A 14,868-nucleotide genomic window follows, 5' to 3' on the forward strand; every position below is an offset into this window, starting at 1 on the left:
CGGGTGCGCAGTGACGCGCCACTTCTCCAGCCATGCTGAGGCCGCGTCCCACATACAGCAACTAGAAGGATGTGCAGCTATGGCATACAACTATCTACTGGGGCTTTGGGGGAAAAATAAATAAAATTAAAAAAAAAAAAAAAAGAATTACTGCCTAATTTACTTCCTTTTTTGGTGCCAGGTCACTGGTTAAGATCATGGCCCTTAGAACTAGAGAGAGTTAAATCCTAGCCCTACCAATTACTAGCTTGTGACCTGGGAACATTCACCTAACTTTTCTGAGCTTCAGTTGCCTAATATATATGTAAGATGGTGGTGAAGATTAAGCATGATTCAACATGATAATGAAATAAAGCACTTAACACCATGCCAGGTATGTATTAAGTGCTCAAGAAGTGCCAGCTCTTATTATTAATACTTTTATTATTAAAGGATAATTTACAATTTACAAAAGTGGAGAGGTTTTCCATTAGCAATTTGGCTTGTTTCCCTCCGGCTCTTATGACATTCTGAGGTAACTCATTAGCCCCAGAGACATGTATGACGAGAGCAGTTATCCTGGGACATTTAGTGGTGAAATCTTCTGGGAAAATTCATTTAAAAGAGATACATTTTTCTCTAGAGTCCTCCAAGTTATAGCTCTTCTACCTCTCTCAAATCCAATTTTATTCTCATTTACAGTCTTAGCCGCACCATATGCAACATGACTAGGAAGGAGTTAACCTTGGTCTGTTATACCTCAGTTGGATGATTCTTATACTTCTGTTTTGACAAACTCATAAGAGCATCCATAATAAGTCCCTTCTGCCTTCTTTCTCTTAGATTCTTTATGAAATTAGACAAGTAGGATTATAATACTTGAAATGGCCAAGCCTCCTTCACAAGCTTCTCCTTTGAAGTTTCTCACTTATTTTTGTGTGTGTGTGTGAGGAAGATCAGACCTGAGCTAACATCTATTGCCAATCCTCCTCCTTTCCCCACCCCCCAAAGCTCCCGTAGATAGTTGTATGTCATAGCTGCACATCCTTCTAGTTGCTGTATGTGGGACTCGGCCTCAGCATGGCCGGAGAAGCGGTGCGTCGGTGCGCGCCCGGGATCCGAACCTGGGCCTCCAGTAGCAGAGCGTGCGCACTTGACCGCTAAGCCACGGGCGGCCCTCTCACTAGTTTTTTTAATGTAACAGGTATCTGAGTGCCTGCCCCAGTGCATGGCCAAGGGCAGCACACACAGAGTCACAGTGAGTAAGAGTTCCTGCTCCTGGAGATCTTACCGTCCCGTGGGCGGGAGAATGATTTTACTCAAATACTTCACACTAAGGGGCAGAAAACAAATGTTATCAGAGAAGCATAGCTAATAATCGTTGTTTTCCATGTATCTTCTAAGATGCTGTTTTTGATAGCCTCTCTTTTCAAGAATATCAGAATTTATCATGTGAAATTGCCATTTTTGTCAGTCAAAAACAAAGAGTAGGGGCCAGCCCGTGGCGTAGCCCTTAAGTGTGCGCGCTCCGCTGCTGGCGGCCGGTGGTTCAGATCCCTGGCGTGCACCGACGCACCGCTTGTCCCGCCATGCTGTGGCGGCGTACCACATAAAGTGGAGGAAGATGGGCACAGATGTTAGCCCAGGGCCAGTCTTCCTCAGCAAAAAGAGGAGGATTGGCATGGATGTTAGCTCAGGGCTGATCTTCCTCACACAAACAAAATTAATTAATTAAAAACAAAACAAAACAAATATTAGGAATTTCACATAGTTTAGCTAAATATATACCCGCAAGTTATGAGTATTAAATCAGTACCTTAGTTCTAGGGAGTTTTAGTGCCTGATACTCCCCCCCCCAAAAAAAATCTCATCCTTTTATAACATGAACAGTTTGGGACATTTTTATTCTAAGTTTGTGGAGAAAGAACAGAAATAAACACTACATTTGACAAAAAGAGTTGTACAATGGCTTCCAGGTCTGTTTCTATTAATCTACTTGCCAGGAGAGGAAATTACCTTTTACTTTTCCAGTAGGTCTTTTCAAAGAGTGAGAATGAACAACCAGCTCCTGGAATACTCTCCCTGAGTAATGTAATCATCTCCCTCTGCCATTTCCTCCCGCCTCTCGTTCTTCCGTTGTTCTCTTAGTGGCCCAGGTAATAAGTGACGTCCAGCTAGTGTAACCAGAGCCACTCTTTGCTCATGTTCACTGAAACTCTCAGAGGGAGTGTTAGGAAGCAGGTCCAGATTTCCTAAGCCTCCAATAGTGGTCTGGTGGTCACTCCCATTAACTTGCATAAGAGGACAACATCATTCAATTACAGAAAGGCTAGGGCTCCAGCTCCCTGTGAGTTTTCACTGCCTCTCAATAGGCACTGCCAGGGAAAATATTGGTGGCAGGAGTGGTGGTAATAGGTGCCCATGATCCTTGTCAGGGCAGTCCTACTTGGCCCTTTGGCTTTGTCAGCTTGGATGCGTCCCAGTCGGAATACAACAGCACGTTCATACTCCTTAATGATCTAAGAGATGAAGGGAGAGCATTTAGTCTTAATGGCTCATCAGCTCCTATAGAGAGGCCAATTTATTTCCCAGGGTATTACCTTCAAGCACATCCATATGGAGACAGGGAAGGTAATGATCATCAACAGCAAAGAAAGGGAATAGAGGATCCAGCCACACACGCCAAGACGTTTACTGTTGATGCCTAGGAAGTGAGAGGGAAGCAGCCTGTCACTGATGTGGCTCTTACAACAGACATCCAGTTGTGTGGGTGAGGAAACTACCCAGAAGGCTGGCCAAGCCTGAGGGGACTGAGGAAGCAACCTAAATCTTTGCACACCCATGAATGCAGGAACGCACACACACACACAAACAACATTCATTCGGGGTTTTAGATTAAAATCGACTTGTCCCTTCCAAGAAAAGTCTCATAGCAATCGACAATAATAATTACCATTACATGTCATGATTTATTATTCTTAAAACACATAAAACAGTGTTACTCAGAGTGTGATCCGTTGACTACTCACATCAGAATCATCAAGGTGCCATTTTAAAAGGCAGATCCCTGGGCCTGGAGAATTCTCCAGGTGAAATTCAAGGCAAGCTCTGAGGTAGATAGGTAAGTACTATTATCCCCAGAGGGAGACAATGTGGCACAAGGAAAAACATTTTGAAGCGTCTTTAGTTATGAGTTTCTATGAGAGCTCTCTTACTTACCAATGCTGTGGCCTTAGGTAAGCCACTCAATGCTTCTGAGCCTCCATTTCTTCATCTGTAGGAGGGGAGTAGAAATTACCTACCTTGAAGTGTTCGATGACAATTAAATGAGATTATTTTGTTTTGGCTCCTGGCCCGTACATTAATATCTATATTAGTAAATGTATACTACTGTAATTCCATTTCACAGATTGATGGATATTACAGAGACTTGTCAGACGTCGATATTTTACGTTTCTGACTTTTCATGGAATTTTGTTACATTGGCTCATTACCTTAGATGTCTTTCTCCTAATCACATATCATGGTTACAGGGACATGTTGGCCTAATGAATATTGCCTTGCAATAAGATGGGACCAAGTTCAAATCAAGTCTCATGTCTTAGAATTCCTGTTTGTGAAACATACAGGTCTGGCTGACCCTTTTACTTTAGAATTCTTTATATTCACTATTTCATCTTCTTTTTAATCCTCGTTCCTTTTTGTTCTCCTCTCCTTGACAACCACCCCATCCTCCCCTCTAGACTTCCTCCAATTGATTCACATTCTCCACACATGCACTAGAACTAATTATATTTACTAGACATCTCCACCCAGAATATCCCACAAACACCTTGTGCTATCTCTGTCTCAGTTAATGCCTTAACTGTCCACGCTGTCGTCTAGGTTAGAGACGCAAGGTCATCACTGCTTCCCCCCATCCAACCCCAGAAGTCACTAAGTCTAACGGATACCACCTCAAATCCATCCTCACTTACCCATTTTACTGATACTGACTGGTTGGTGCCCAAGCCATATATTTTTGAATATTTAAGAAGATTCTAGGACCTTGCTCTTACAAAAAATGCTGTGATGAATGCTTTTTAATGTGTGTTTTTGTGCACTTGTATAGGATAAATTCTTAGCAGTGGAAGTGTCAGGTCAAAGGGATTAGTATTTACAATTTTGATAGATGGTAAATGCCCTTCAAAGAGTTTGTACCAATCTGCCCTCTCATCAACAGCACACCATGACACTATGCCTATTGCCACATGCCCTGTCCTCACTAGACATTTCCAGTCTTCTCAATTGTGACATTCTGATAGATAAAAAGTATCTAAGTTTTAGATACATATTTAGCAGTAAAAACTTTTGGGTGCAAATGTCCTTGTATAGGCTCTAAATACACATCAAGATATACTCAACAACAATAAGGGCTTGTCTGCATATGCCAAAGTTTGTTTATTGATTGATTGATTGATTGATAGATTTTTGTGAGGAAGACTAGCCCTGCGCTAACATCCGATGCCAATCCTCCTTTTTTTTTTTTTTTTTTTTTGCTGAGGAAGATTGGCCCTGGGCTAACATCCGTGCCCAACTTCCTCTACTTTATATGGGACGGTGCCACAACATGGCTTGACAAGTGCATTGGTGCACGCCCAGGATCCGAACCTGTGAACCCCGGGCTGCTGCAGCCGAGCGTTCGCACTTAACTGCTGCACCACCAGGCTGGCCTCCTGCATGTGCCAAAGTTTAAATTCCTAAAATATCACTTTCCAAACCCTTGGGCCACATTGAAGTGGATCAAACTATCACTTTGCAGGGTAAGAAGACGTTTTGTGCATTCTCATAGACTCTTTGTTGTATTTTATTTATTAGTGCCTTTTTTTGTGTGTGTGAGGAAGATCAGCCCTGAGCTAACATCCATGCCAATCCTCCTCTTTTTGCTGAGGAAGACCGGCCCTGAGCTAACATCTATTGCCAATCCTCCTCCTCTTTTTCCCCTCTTTTCTCCCCAAAGCCCCAGTAGATAGTTGTATGCCATAGTTGCACATCCTTTCAGTTGCTGTATGTGGGACGCCGCCTCAGCATGGCCGGACAAGCAGTGGGTTAGTATGCGCCCTGAGATCCAAACCCGGGCCGCCAAGTAGCGGAGCGCGCATACTTAACTGCTAAGCCACAGGGCCGGCCCCCATTAGTGCTTTTTTATTATTGTTAATGATACAACCTATATATACATTCTCATTGTGAAAAAAATATCTGTCCAAGCAATGCAGATAAAACTAAAGTCCCCTTGACTCTCCTCTCAATTCACTTTTATCTAGAAGGTCTCATAGTTATCAATGTATTATGAATAGTTATCTATATTTCCTTATAGAGCCATTCCTACGTATTTACATACATGAAATCTACATGTATGTACAATTAGAAAACTCTTGGTTTAGATTTGTAGATTTTGTGAGAAACAACATCACACTGTATCTGTTTCTACTTTTTTTCCTTAACTGAATATATCTTGGAGATATTTCCATGTCATTACATACAGATCTACCTCATTCTTCTTAATTGTTGCCTACTATTCCATCCTAAACCTGTGTCTCAATTTACTTAGCCATTCTCCTATTGATCAACATTAAGGTTACTTGCAATTTTTACCTTTACAAACAAGGCTGCAATACTGTGCTTCTACACGCCTCTCTGGGACAACTTGCACTTTCCTGGAATCTTGACAAAAGCATTGAGAAGGCAGCACAGTTCCTGCCACCTTTGGTGTTCCCTCCCTGCTGACACTGCAGTATGTGGTATTCGGGAACCTTGGGGTGCTCCAGGCTGTGACTTTAACAATGCAGGACACACAGGCAGCTGGGACTCCAACAAGGACACCAGCTACACTTTAGGCCCGGAGCCAGCCCTAGGTATTTCCAGAGTAGCTACAGCCTTAACAGCAAGCTGCATAAGCAAGTGTTTGTCACAGAGAAAATGGCCCTGACCTACAGGAGCTCCTCGGGAGTCCCGTCAAGCCCTTGCATCCTTAATGGGAGTGGGGTCTGTTAGGTACTAAATGTGCTGAGACAAGAGATGAGGACGCGATTAGTCTTCCAAGATTTACACCTGAGCATAGAATTACCCAGGCCTCTGCTGCTGGGAGACTTGTGGAGCCTGTGGGATGTCATTAGCCGCCGCCTAAGGCGCTGTTGTCAGCCTCCCTGCAGGGCTCCGGGGGGAGCACAAAGCCTGCTTTTACGGCTTCCAGCAGAGCAAATCTTTCAGCCAGCCTTCCCCCCATCCCACCCCCTCCCACAGTCAAAACCAGGATGCTGTGCTGAGAAGTGGATTTGAGGATGACAATTCTGACTGAAAGGATATGCAGGGATTGTATTACAAAGGATCTTCAGAAATCTTCCATACCACCTTTCCTTCAGCCTACACAAGGCTCCTGCCAGAACCTTCCCTGAGACTAAGGGGATAATGGAAGGAAAAGGAGCCACACAACCTCTCTGTTAGCCACTAAGCGCTGAGCACATTTAATCATCTCCTGCTTTATCCAAATCCATGGATGTGCATTTTCTGTGGGTAACTGTCATGATACCATAAAGCCATCATCATGTGCTTACTTCCTGGTAGAGAACTGGATTTTGCCACCTCCAACAAATTGACCAAGATTTATTATTCATCCATTTAACAAATATTTTACCAGTTATACACCAGGCACTGTGCTGGAGCTGAGGATACAAAGGAGAATAAGATGGGGAAAGTCCCATCAAGAGTTCAAGTCTAGCGCTTCAAGTCTAGACCATAGGGACAGGTGTAATAATAGAATCAGGGCTCTGCTGTGCTTCCTTCTAGGATGTGTACAGCTGGTGATATAAGTGGAGATTCCCTCCTGTATGTGGCTGTGACAAAGAACAGGAGAATGTTTAGTCAACATCTTTCCTTCAGTCTGCAAAGAGAAAGGTAGAGCCATCAGGCACGGAACCCGAGGCCCAGCGCTGCTGACACTGGGAGAAGGACTCTGGGACCTCAGTCGGAAGGACTTTAAAGATAACGAAGGCCAATTCTTCATTTTGCAGACAGAAAACTTCCTGGTTAGTGTTGTCACCATCATCATTTTCTCTCTCCTTGAGTAAGGTGGTACCCACAAATTCCACAAACTGACAGTAATTCATGTCTACCTTTATTGACTTAGGCAGTGAGGCAAAACCAAGCTTTGCTTGTAGAGGTGCACCTCTGGGGCTTTGTTCCTGGTGCTTAAACACAGCACAGAGCACCAGCGGAGACTTGAACACCCTTTAGGATTAGGGGTAAACACTCCAGGCAAGATTTGTAACTCGTGTGAGGCCAGAAAGGAGGGGAGAATATTCCCAATCACTAGCCCCACTTAGATAGCATTGGAAGTGGAAATGAATTTTAGTAAATAAAACAGGTGAGGTGACTTGGTTGTTTATTTCCCAACTTTGGCTTGGTCAACAGTATTTAAATATTAGATCAACACTACATGTAATTCTTGCCCACAGATCTGTGTTACTGTAAATAGTCATTTCCTCTCTAAGCAGAAATAGCCATTTGGGTGCTATGATGCTGTTTAAAAGCACCAAAACAGAATGATGTGCGTTACATATCAGGGAAATGAACATTAAAACCACAATGAGATAATAATACACAGCTTCCAGAATAGCAAACATTCAAGACTGACAATATGACATTTTAGCAAAGTTGTGGAGCAACTGGAGCTTTCATGTATGCAAATTGATACAATCACCTTGAAAAACTATTTGGAAGTATCTACTAAAGCCAGGGCATACTTACCTTATGACTGAGTGTTCAACTTCTAAGTAATACCTGAGAGAAATGAGTGCTGATTACAGCGCAAAACATATTCAAGAATGTTCATTGCAATTTTATTCTCCAAGAAAAGAAGGGCCACCCAAACCCATCAACAGTACAATGAATAAAGTTGTGATGTGTTCATACAAAGGAATATTACTCAGAAAGAGAAAAGATGAGCCTACTGCCATATGCAGAATATGGATGAATCTCACAGACAAAATATTGGGCAAAATAAGCCAGACACAAGAGTCTGTAATTTTTGATTCCATGTATAAGAGTATATACTGTATATCTCACTTATACTGTACCACTTCACTCAAGAACAAGCAAAACTAATCTATTATGTTTGAAGTCAGGGTAGTAGCTGTCTCCAGGTAGTGGGGTTGCCGGTGGTTGGGTGTTATCTGGGAAGGGACGAGGGAGCATATTAGGGTGCTGGAAATGCTCCGTATCTTGATCTGGATGCTTACATAGATTACACATAGAGAGCCTATGGAAATACACAACGACCAACCAAATGAGAAAGTAAAGGCTATTTATTCTCAATTTGCTGAAGCAAGGGAGTCAGCCACTGTCAGTTGAGTTTTGGCAGAGACACAAAGGCAGGCAGAGGAGTGGGGAAGCTTTAGCGTGAACCAAAGGGAAGGCTCCAGGTGTGCCCCGACTGGAGGCTGTGGGCCCCACTAGACGTGGGACATCCTATGTGATTGGTTAGGGTGCACATTTGGCTTTCTCTGGTTGGTCCTAAGTTGGAAGCAAGGACAAAAAGTAGGGAAGCTGTCAGTATATAATCAAGTCCTGGCCATTTTGGGCTGGTAGACGCAGAAGTGATTGTTTACTTGCTGGATTGTTACTAGAGATAACAATCTGGTGCTTCCTGCAAGTCTGACTTATTGCAGGCTGGCTTCCTGGGCTGATTATTGTAGAGAAAGGGTTGGGTTCCTGGGCAGGCCACGGCAGGTCGTGGGTCAAAGTTCTATTTTTATATATAGTCCAGCCACTGTCTGTTTATATATTTAGTCTCTCAAGCCAAACACTTAAGACTTGTGCTCTTTATTGTACGTATCTCATACCTCAATAAATAATTCAAATAAAGATCAGAGAATATAAGCTCAGGCTAGTACTAAGGATGGAAAACTCACTGCTTGTTCTGCATTCTCAGAAAGCAGGGGACAGAGAGAATGGAAAACCTTCAGCAAAGGCAGCCTGACGACAGACGGGGGACAGTGCCGAGCAGGCACTGAAGGTGCAGGCCCCTAGTGAATCGGCCACATGTTCTAATGGAGACACCTCCATTTGAGAGCCAGATGACATCTCACAAGGCACTTAGCCTGCTTAAGTCTTAGTTTCCTCCTCTGTTAATACAATAATAACTAGTTATGAGGATTAAGTAAATTACATGGAAAGGAATTATTAGCTGTATCAGGAGGCCCTCTAGTCAACCAGGCCATTGCCTAGGATTTTCCTCGAGGTGTATTTTGGTCAAGACAGCCTAACATTTTCCTCAGCTTTTTTTGTGTGCGTGAGGAAGATCAGCCCTGAGCTAACATCCCTGCCAATCATTTTTGCTGAGGAAGACTGGCCCTGAGCTAACATCCCTGCTGATCTTCCTCCACTTTATGTGGGACGCCGCCACAGCACGGCCTGACAAGTGGTGAGGCCATCCGCGCCCGGGATCCGAACCTGGGCAGCCAGCAGTGGAGCGCACGCGCTTAACTGCTACACCACAGGGCCTGCCCCCTCCCTCAGCTTGATCAAATGTTAAACGGATCCTTCCCTTTAAAAAGAGCATTTTCTTTCTTTCTTTCTTTTTTTTTTTTTTGTGAGGAAGATCAGCCCTGAGCTAACATCTGATGGCAATGCTCCTCTTTTTGCTGAAGAAGACTGGCCCTGGGCTAACATCCGTGCCCATCTTCCTCTACTGTATACTGGATGCTGCCAGAGCATGGTTTGACATGCAGTGGGTGTGTGCCCTCCAGAGATCCGAACCTGCAAGCCTCGGGCCTGGGAAGTGGAGCATGCGCACTTAACCGCTGCGCCACCTGGCAGGCCCCTAGAGCATTTTCTTTAGAACACTTATCATTGTAAATTCTTTCTCTGCCCCTTTGAGATGTAAATCTTTTTTAAAGCCTTTTGCCAGTTTTATAACCCAGGACTATCTTCTCAAGGACCCAGGAACTATTCTTTTGAAATGTAATCATCAAAGAAGATAGCAGGGCCGGCGGTGGCTTAGCGGTTAAGTGTGCGCGCTCTGCTGCTGGCGGCCTGGGTTTGGATCCCTGGCGCGCACCGACGCACCGCTTCTCCGGCCATGCTGAGGCCGCGTCCCACAGACAGCAACTAGAAGGATGTGCAACTATGACGTACAACAATATACTGGGGCTTTGGGGGGGAAAAGAAAGGAGGAGGATTGGCAATAGATGTTAGCTCAGAGCTGGTCTTCCTCAGCAAAAAGAGGAGGATTAGCACGGATGTTAGCTCAGGGCTGATCTTCCTCACAAAAAAAAAAAAGAAGAAGAAGATAGCACCCCCATCTCCCAGCCTCTGTGGGAGGGTAGGAGCCTAACTTCAGTGGGCACCTTGCTCCAAGTTGTAAAAATACCGCCAGTCATAAAGATATAAGAAGTTTATTAGTAAACACAGATGGCCTAGGACCAGCCCCTAAGGTTCTCCAGTACTTTTCCACTCGCTCACTCCAGCCTTTAAAAACCCTACCCCCGTTTGTTTCAGCAGAATTGGCTCAGAGGGACTTCCGGCCTCTCTCCTCTACTGCAATAGTTCTTAACTAAAGTCTTTCTTGTCTAACTTTGTCTGGTGCAGTTTTTGCTTTGACAATTTACATAGTGTTTTGTTTTATTTTTAATTTTTTTTTCTTTTACTAGGTAGGATTCTAAATATCTCTGTGGATGTTCTGATCCGTCAGGATGATGGCTCTACTATATGTGCAAGAACTACATTTTCAAGGAGAACGTACAATAAAACTCTAACTCCTGAAGGTTTCTATCTCCTAAAGTAATCTGGCCACTGATTTTATAAGTTCTTTCAGATAATTTTTATTTCATTTTTTATGGTGGTAACATTGGTTTATAACATTATATAAATTTCGCGTGTACATCATTATATTTCAATTTCTGTGTAGATTACTCAGATAACTTTTAGAACCTTAAAAAAAGAGAGCGCGAGATACCAGATCTTTGGTGCAAAACTACTAAATCAGAGCTAGATGATGATCTTATCATCATCACTGGTCCTATGACCACAAAATCCCGTAATCCTAAGAGTTTTCTAAACTGTCACATGTATATCTCAACTACAGAAGGATGATCTGTGCTTAGTAGCTACATGAACTTTAGGACACATTTATACTGAGTTCCTGTTTGCCATTTGATCCTTCTGAGAAATATTTAAGATATATTTCAAAATAGAATGTTCAAAAATATGTAATAATAATGCTTTTATCTCCCATAACTGACTTCCCCTTACCCCAACATCTTCCTTTGTCTTTAGCTGAAGATGGTATTTAAGGTGGGGGGTTGGGCCATTCTGGCGAGTTACTCAGTTTTCCTGGGTTTCTCTCATGTATACATGTTATTAAACTTTGATTTTCTCCTGTTATTCTCTCATGTCAATTTAATTCTTAGACCAGCTAGAGGACCCAGAGAGTAGAGGAATTGTCTTCCTCCCCTGTAATTGTACTTTTTAGTTAACTTGTGGGTCTTCCCTGTAGATTCCCAGTGCTTTGAGAGCAGGCATTTTATTTTCTGTCTCCATCTCCTGATACACAGTAGATTCTAATTCATTCATTGAATGAATGAAGTGAATGGCACACTAAATGCTTTGAAATGTCAAGAATGATGCTCAGCAATGTAATAGATTTATTGATGTGTTTGAAGTTTCTTGTCTGGAAATATCAATCCATCAGAGCAGATTCCGTTTGCTCTCAAGAGTCACTTAACCTGAGACCCATATGGCCTCGCATTTTCTCCTTCATATGTACCACCTTACTGTACCCTTACCGCCACACCATTGTGAGAAAAAACTAAAGAGAAAATGTTTGCCTTGCACCGTTCTCTCTCCCCCACCCTGCCTTTTCTGTCAGAAATGACGACACTACCAATAGCAACAAGTGCAAATACTTTGTCCTTAAGATTTATGCCCAGTCTCCTGATGGCATTATTTATAACAGTGATAAATCAAAAACACCCTGAAAGTACAACAATGGAGGAATAGTTAAGCAAAGCATGATATATCTACACAATATTATATTATGAATATTTTTCAAAATTTACAAAAACATGAAAAGATTATTATGGTATAATGTTAAAAGAAAAAAGTAGTAGGATGCAAAATTATACGAACAGTATGATCCTAATTGGTAAAAATATATGCATAGAAAAAATATTGGAAAAAGATTAACTAAAATATTAACAGTGGTTAATTCTGAGTGGTGGAACTATGACTGGTTTATACTCTTCTGAGTTTACCTAATTTTTGATGCCTTTATGATTTTAAAAAGCAATTTTAAAATAAAAAATTAATCATGTCAAGTGAAAAAAACACTCCTTTGTGTTTCCAGAGCAAGAAAGACAAGATGCTTCCCAGCAGAAAAACAAAAGGTGTGTGGAATGAGAACAACTACCTTCCCTGGGCTTGGGAATGTAGTGTTAACAATTCTCTCCTCTTTCTTTCTTTTTTAAAGAAAGTTTTATCTTTTTTTTTTTTTTTGGTGAGGAAGATTCTCCCAGAGCTAACATCTATTGCCCATCTTCCTCTTTTTTTGCTTGAGGAAGATTAGCCCTGAGCTAACATCTGTGCCAATCTTCCTCTATTTCGTATGTGGGATGCCTCCACAGCATTGCTGACGAGTGGTGTAGGTCTGCACCCAGGATCTGTGCCCGGGATCTGAACGTGGGCCGCCGAAGCAGAGTGGGCCAAACTTAATCACCACACCACAGGGCCAGCCCCTCTCCCGTCTTTCTATTCACTTCCAATCCTGTGGAGATACAGTCCCCAAAATGGAATCTCAGCAACTTCCTGGTTCTTTCCCTAGACAATCAAGAATTTTAAGCACTAAACATAAAATCGAAAGTGAAACCCTACGCGTAAACACTACCTTTCATCACCTATAAGTCATCTTCCCTTCTGCCTTTTTCTCTGAAATATGCACACAGCTTGCATCAAGGAACATTTTTCAGGAAAAACGTGGAATTGCTAAAAAGAAATCCTGTGCTATTCAAAGCGTGGCCTCAGTCTGGCATCCTCACCAGCCTGGGAATTTATTTGGATGCAAAATCTCAAGTCCATCCCAGATCTAGAGTAACAGAACTTCTAGAGGTGAGGATCAGGAATCTGTGTTTTCAAAAGCTCCCCAGGAAGATTCTTTTGCATATTAATATTGAGAAGAACTTCTAAGATTTAGATGATGGAGATTCCAATTAACTTCACTTTAACTCTTAAAGAAAAAAGAAAGAAAAAAAGAAAGAGGTGACAGAGAATCGCAAAGGCTAATGATTAGTGGTCTGCTAGTAAATGTTTAAGAAATAGGACTCTGGGGGGAAACGCCCTAATTCATAGCATTTTACAGCTTCTGATCTACCCCTCTGGTGTCAGTGAGCTTGGAGTTAGGAAGAGATGCACAGTGCCAGTGGCTTTCGAAAGCTGGTACAAGGCAGCGGCACAGTACTGCAGAAGGCTCCTGCTGCAGGTGATCACTCTCAGTTATTCGTCTAATTCATTCGACCTTCGTGAGTCGAATGAACAGCTTGAAAGACTGAATAATGTTGTCTCGTTAGTGTATGCAAGATGGAGGACAGCAAGGGCAAACGTACCCCACAAATCTCAGAGAATGATTGGTATTACAGCTCTCATCAATTGTCAAAAGCATATGAAATCAGAAGTTGTAAAATATGAGCCCCATTTCTGTTTGTTCTGTGATAGTGCAGGTTTTTCATTATATTAAAAAATCAAAACCAAGTAATCCCATGAACACTTTTAAATATCTCACTGGTGATACAGCTTCAACCGTGCCACTTGCCCAGCTGATGTCTTAACCTGTTAAATGGAAGCGAAAACGTCTCATGAAACTTCTTATTTAAGAAGATAATGAAGGGCCCGCTTGAAGAGACCTCCCACTTGCACTTCCAAACGATATTACTGCCTCCGACATATCAGTGCTGCTAGGCCTGACGCAAGAGAAAAGTTTCTTCTCCAATTCAGATAACTGTATACTTTTTCATTTACAAACTGATAATGCTAAATGTGTTCTCTATTTCTAACTTGCACGATGACTTCTTTGGCAACATAAGGTACAGAGCACGGCTTAGGACACACACACACACACACACACACACGTACATCACCATCACCATCAGCATCACCATCACCATCATCATCATCATGACCTTCACCACTTTCTGGACCTCCAACAAATTTTTTAACTCTCCAAGACTCAGTTTTCTCCTTCATAAAACAAGATTATAAGAGCATCTACCTCAGAATTATCGCAGGATTTAAAAATATAATGCAAGCAAAATGCTTTGTAGTACAGAATAGCCATTAGCATTCAAGGTAGTAGTTGGTACTTATGGCTAAGTTCTGTTTTTCTCAACTTCTCTCTGTGCCAAACATGGTGCAGCTCAAACCAACTTTTCTTTTTAATCACAGCATCATCAGATGATATTTGAAAATGGATAAATTTCAGCCTGTTCAACGCCTTTACTAACTAATGCAAACAAAATGAATGCAAAGATAAATACAAATTGTATCTAACACTGAAGAAAAAGAGCAAGTTATACACTGCTGTTCAAGAAGCAAATAAAACCACAGTAAACAATGAATCCCAAATCCTGGGATCTAAGTGAAATCAAAGCCAATCTCAGTGTGAACTAATCCACCCTATGCTCATTCTATAACTCTTTATAACGCCATGACTCTCGCTTTGCTTCATATACATAAAACAAAGTTAAAGCAGGACAAAGGAACCTACCCACTAAATTCTCTTTATCCTGCTTCTCAGGAGAGGACGCCCCAGGATCCATCTCATTCTTAAGAAGCTTTTATACTTGGCCAATTTTCATGGATTTG

At 42.2% G+C, this 14,868-nt stretch overlaps 1 protein-coding gene; it reads left to right on the forward strand.

The window, feature by feature from the left end:
- LOC131410145 (phosphatidylinositol 3,4,5-trisphosphate 3-phosphatase TPTE2-like) overlaps positions 1-14,868 on the forward strand; it is a 239,512-nt gene that overhangs the window by 14,423 nt on the left and 210,221 nt on the right.

Source organism: Diceros bicornis, chromosome 9, assembly GCF_020826845.1.
Source record: "Diceros bicornis minor isolate mBicDic1 chromosome 9, mDicBic1.mat.cur, whole genome shotgun sequence".
Taxonomy (NCBI): Eukaryota; Metazoa; Chordata; class Mammalia; order Perissodactyla; family Rhinocerotidae; genus Diceros; species Diceros bicornis.